This window comes from Mobula birostris, chromosome 25 (assembly GCF_030028105.1).
Source record: "Mobula birostris isolate sMobBir1 chromosome 25, sMobBir1.hap1, whole genome shotgun sequence".
In the NCBI taxonomy this organism is placed as follows: Eukaryota; Metazoa; Chordata; class Chondrichthyes; order Myliobatiformes; family Myliobatidae; genus Mobula; species Mobula birostris.
This window is the reverse complement of record NC_092394.1, coordinates 19,773,609-19,780,090: the sequence shown is the minus strand read 5'-3', so window position 1 is coordinate 19,780,090 and position 6,482 is coordinate 19,773,609.

The following is a 6,482-nucleotide window of genomic DNA, read 5'->3' as shown; positions in this document are numbered from 1 at the left end:
ATGCTATGTTGGCACCAGAAGCATGGCGACCCTTGTGGGCTGCCAAGCACAATCTCTGCTGATTTTGATTTGACACAAAGGTCACAGTTCACGGCATGCTTCAATATACGTGTGACAAATAAAGCTAATCTTGAAATTGTGCTTTTTTAGAAGCTGATTCAATAGGGGTATTTAGAAGACTTGTGGATAGGCATGTGGATGTAAGAAAAATGGGGGTTGTGGTCTGTATGGAAGGGAAGGGTCAGATTGATTGTAGAGTAGGATTATATTGATCAGCACAACATCATGGATTTAACAGCCTGTACTGTGTTCGGTTCCATCTACCAGGTTGTTAGACCATAAGTCACCACTAGAGAGAGCAAGTGAGAAGCAAATGGTCCATGAAGCCACATTCCAAACAAGGAACTGTACTAAAATTACAACACTCTTTACTTTAAATGTAAAGTGATCACAATAGAAACATTTGCCTTTACTGCACCAATGATCTCATTATTAATTAAGTTTAGTATCTAACCAGCAAAAATATGCCACGGAAACACAAAGAGACTGCAGGTGTTGGAATCTGGAGCAAAGGGCGATCCACTGGAAGAAGTCAATGGGTCAGACAGCATCTGTGAAAGCAAAGGGATGCCAATGGTTTGGATTGAGATCCTGCATTAGGATTGACTGTGCTATGCTGTACAACCTTTAGGCAGCTTTATATATTCAGGCAGCATTAAATATTAATTACCATGAATAAAACAAACTTTGGAAGAAATGCAGGCAAAATTATCTAAGCAGAGTGGGGAAATTGGGTAGTTGAAATCCTCATTTTTAGCAGAGTGTATATAATTCCTTAAGTTTGTTATTGGCATGTGGAGGTAGTGGGGATAAGCTCCTATTATCTATTAAATGCTCTCAATGGTATGCATCTCTAAGTAGCTACTGACAACCAAGTCTAACTCCTGGTCTTCACGCGTGGTTTAGCTACTAAGGGCAGCAGAACCGTTTCTACTGGCAGGAGAAGGAGCAAAGGTGGGTTACTGGTGCCTTAAAACCAGTCGCTTTGGGCAGATGGAGTTCGTCAGCCATGATTAGCAGCTCATCTAGGAAAAGGAGAACTCTGATCTCAAACCTCCACTGCCTTGTGAGTACACCCACTCATAGGGAAGGCTTCGGGAATAAACTCTGAGGAAAAGTCCGGAGCTGGATCCCTAAAGAAGTCCTACGTTGAGTGCAACACTGACTGGCAACTCCTGCATCACCGCTGGTGCCAAACTCTTTCAGTCTCTGCTGTTCCTTGGGATTCATCAGCTGTGTGGAGAGATGGTGCATCACTGCTGCACGGGGAAGAGCTTGTTCTCTGTGTTGTACTCCCCTGACATGTGTGCTGGTTTGCATAGACAGCTAGGCCATAACATCTATGCTTGATCCTGATCAACGAAGGGCATACTATGTAATATATCAAATTATTAAGTTTTTGTGTTGAGCAGATCGTAACTTATCACATGTTATGCAGATAAATAGGTCATGCAGTAAAGTAGAAAAGATAAAGCCTGTTTATCTTCCTTTTGCTGCAGGTTGAGGCAAAGGAGGGTGATCCTCATTGAAGTGAGGATCACTGGGCTTTTAGGTCAAAGTTCACTGAGAAAACAAACTCTTAAGAAGAAGCAGGTCAAGATGGCTGACCTCAACTCCACATTCTCCATGTCCAATCATTCAAGCTCCCGAAACCTATCAAATATTGCATTGGGGTAGAGGTTTTGTAGCATTGCAACCCTCTGTGTTAAATAAATCTGTCATTTCATTCTTGAGTGAGTGTCATCCTGAGATTATTCCCCTTTGTCTTAGAATCTGTGAGGACCGAAGCTGTTAGCAACTACCCTGTGACTGTTTTACTTACACTTTCCCTCATTGTTATAAACTCCAGTGAGGAAAGACAAAATTTTATCCAATCTCTGGACAATCCCTGCACATTAAAATCAGTGTTTTAAATCAACACAAATCATTGACATCGAATGTCAACACTGTTTCTTCATCCTTAGGAAGTGTCTCAGCCCGAACCATCAACTGTTTATTCTTTTTCATAGACGCTGCCTGACCTGCTGGATTCCTCCAGCATTTTGTGTGTGTTGCTCTGAATTTCCAGCATCTGCGGGATCTCTCATGCTTACAGTTTCTTTCTGAGTGACCTGCCTGACATGCTAGATGTTTCTGTCATTTTCTGTTTTTACTTCAGAATTCCAACTTCTGCAGTAATTTGCTTTTTGATTTGTAAATCGAAAGTGCACCGCCCCTTGGGAGATATCTCCTTCATTCAGCACAGAGATTGGAAGATACTTAGGCAGCAAGGGAATCAAGGGATTTAGGTTTAATGCAGGAAAGTGCTGAGATAAAAGAGCAATAATGAACTCTCTTCATGAAGGAGTAGGCAGAGGACACAAGGAACCAAACGGTCTGCATCTGGCTCTCTTCCTTAAATTGCTATGTAGAGAAATCCAAATTGTTCTTAGTTCTTCAGGTATACTTCTTATCAAAATTTATCCCAGCTCTGTTTTCTGTCCAAAAATCAATGTTCGTTCCATTTGAAATATATTACTGAATACAATAAGCTCTAATGCTCAGATTCAGATTCATTTCAGATTTATTCAGATTCAGATTTATTTATCACATGTGCACTGAAATATGCAACAAAACGCCCAGTTTGTGTAAACAACCAACATGCCTACGGATGTGCTCGGGGTAGCCCGCAAGTGTTGCCCACGTCCTGGCACCGTGCTCGATGGAACAACACAGGACACAACAAGCAACAAAACAACAACAGCAAAACAAGCCTCTTTCCTCCCTTCCACCCACACACACACACAAGGATGATCTTCCAACTCCATGACAGTCGGCCGGACCTCCAGGCTCCAGGCTTCTTTTATTATTGTTTATTAACCTTATGCAGCACATTACTGAAGAACGTTTGAAAGTCTAAGTGCAGCATATTAACTGGTTCACTGTATTCCATTCTACTAGTTACAATCCATAACTCCATAATTCCTAATAAAACTCTATTAGATTTGTTAATCATAATTTCCCCTTCATATATCCATGTAAACTCTGTCCAGGGCTATTATTATTTTAAGTGCCCTGTAACCTTTGCCTTAATTATACACACAGTGGCCACTTAATAGAAGTACTTTCTGTATCTAATAAAGTGGCCACTGAGTGTATGTTCATGGTCTTCTGCTGCTGTAGCCCGTCCACTTCAAGGTTTGATGTGTTGTGCGTTCAGAGATGCTCTTCTGTACACCACGGCTGTAATGCATTGTTACTTGAGTTACTTTTGTTTTTCTGTCAGTTTGAATCAGTCTGGCCATTCTCTTCCGACCTCTCTCATTAATGAGGCATTTTCATCCACAGAACTGCTGCTCACTGGATTTTTTTTTGTTTTTCACACCACTCTCTGTAAACCCTAGAGGCTGTTGTGCATGAAAATCCCAGGAGATCAGCTGTTTTTGAGATACTCAAACCACACCATCTGGTGCTAACAATTGAACCTCTTGACCATGTCTGCATGCTTTTTTGCATTGAGTTGCTACCACATGATTGGCTGATTAGATATTTGCATTAATGAGCAGGTGTACCTAATAAAGTGGCCACAGAGTGTAGATTTTAATATTTTCCTTATGACTAAAGTGAGGCCAATGTTGTACCCTATTTCTGAGAGATTTTTCTCTGCATTCTTCTGTGAAGACAGACAAAAATATTACCTTAATATCTCTGTCATATCTTTATTCCTCAATATAGTTTCTGCTGCTTCACTCTATAATAGACCACAATGATTTGAGATAATCTTTTCCATTTTACATATCAACAGAAGTTCTATGAATCTGTCTTTTTACCACTTGTTAATCTACCCTCATTTTACTGCCTTACTTTCCTTTTTCAGTTGCTTGGATCCCCAGGCCGAATTTGGAAATTGTTGTGATCACTGTTCCCTAAACTTCTGTTAATTGCGAGCTCCCCAGTTACCCTTTCCCCATTCCACAAAGCTATCTATACTCACCTATTCCCTGTGTTGGATTCTCCACATAGCAATATATAACACCGGTTCTTGTTCACTCCACAAAAGTATTCTCCATTTCATTACTGCTTGGCTGTCCCAGTCCATATGAATCCCCCATCATTATTTTGTCACCCTTGATAAATTTATCTCTGATTTCCTATTTCATCCTTCATTACCACTAATGTTTCCATCAATTCTTTCTGCCCCTGCTGTTTCTTAGTTTCTCCCTAGAGTCGATCAACATCTTGAATTTCCCGACTGCTATAATTCTGTAACATCAGAACAACCCCACATTTTACATTGCAGCCTTTTTTCTTCTAAAAGCAAGGTATCTGAAATACTTAGTTCCCAACCTTGGTCCCTTTACAACTGAGTTTCATTAACAACTGTTAGATTTAGACATGGAAAAGACTGTAGTTGCTGGAAGCTGGCGCAACAAACAAAATCCTAATGTGGGCTTCCAAACCGTCCACTGTTCCTTTTCCCAACTCAATGACTTCCTTGAGCGGATTGTTTGCTGCTTTTAGATTTACAGTCATTCAGTTCTATTTATGCTGCAACTGCACCTATCTGGATACAAAAGTTTCATGAATTAAATAGTATTTTGTATTTTAGTATGATCAGGTGATTTGCACCAGAATCACAATCAAGTTTAGTATCATGAAATTTGCTGTTGTGCAGCAGCAAACGGGAATATTTGAAGATTTCCATTGGAGCTGCTTGCACGAGTCACCTTCTTAATGACACCACCAGAAGCACCATAGAATTACTGTGAAAATTGCCAGAATTTCATAAAAACCCTTCTGGGATACTGAACTCCATGGTGAAAGTGGCCTTCTAACTTCTTCCCAGGCAACTGGACTACGTAAAACTATTGTCTTAGCAATGGCCTTCATTGCTGGAGGAAATAAAAGTCAGACAGGAAAAATAAATAAAGAATTGTAGAGATCAAAGTTCAAAAGTTCAAAGCAAATTTTATTATCAGAGCACATATATGTTACCACACTCAACCCTGAGGTTCATTTTCCTGCAGGCATACTCTGCAAATGAAAGATCAAGTCGAGCATAGAAGAAAACAGCCTGTGCAAATACAAATATAATTAAATAGTAATAAATGATGAGAGCATGAAATAACAAGATAAAAATCCTTGAAGTGAGATCATTGGTTGTGGGAACATCTAGTAGACAAGAGTAGTTATCCTCTTTGGTTGAAGCCTGATGGCTGAGGGGTAGTGACTGTCCTTGAACCTGGTGTCTTGTACCTTCTACCTGAGCGTTGTCCAGACATAGAACATGGAAACAGGCTCTTCAGCCCGACATGTCCCACCTGCCTGTACCTGCTCACATCCCGCTGAACCTCTCCTGTCCACGTACCTATCTAGATGGCTCCTAAATGTTGCAAATGTGCCTGTTCCAGCCACTATATCTGGCAGGTCATCTCAAATAGGCACCACCCTCTGCATGGAGAAGCTGCCCTGGTGTCCCTCTTAAACTTCTCACATCTGATCTTAAGCCTATGCCGTCTTGCTTTCAGCAACCTCTCCCTAGGAAAAATGCTATGTTCTTTCAACCCGTTTATGCTCTTCATGGTCTTATTAATCTCTATCAGATCACCAGTCAGTTTCCTCTTTTCCAGGGAATAACGTCCTAGTCTACACAACCTCTCCTTATACCTCAGACCCCCAAGACCAGGCAACAACCTAGTAAATCTATTGTGTATTCTTTCTAGTTTAACAACATACGAGGGGTGATTGATAAGTTCGTGGCCTAAGGTAGGAGTCAATTTTAGAAAACCTAGCACATTTATTTTTCCTACATTTAAACACTTTGCCCAGTGGTTGTGGAGCATACGGATCCCTTCTAGGTAGAAGTCGGCGTCTTGGACCTTCAGAAGTGGTCCACAGCAGGGGTGATTGATAAGTTCGTGGCCTAAGGTAGAAGGAGATGAATTCTTAACTTCAAACTTTCTGCATTTTCACTCAAAGAGTTGAACTGCACATGCATGTAAGAAGAGCAGTATAACTCATCTCCTACCTTAGGCCACAAACTTATCAATCACCCGTCATATTTCTAATTACATGGTAGCTGGCCTTATGAATATTTTGTATAGAACTGCAATATAATTCCCAAGTTCACATACTCATTTTCCTGAGTTTCCAAGCCAGCATGCCAAATACCTTTGTCACCACCCTGTCTGCCCCACTTAACAGCTCCATCCTGGGCACTAGCCTCTCCCGCATCCAGGACGCGTCAAGGAGTGATTCCTCAAAAAGGTGGCATTCATCGTTAAAGACCCCCATCACCCAGGGCATGCCCTCTTCTCATTACTACCATCAAGGAGGAGGTACAGAAGCCTGAAGACCCTCTCTCAGCGATTCAGGAACAGCTTCTTCCCCTCTGCCATCAGATTTCCGAATGGACATTGAACCCATGAAGGGTCTTGGCCTGA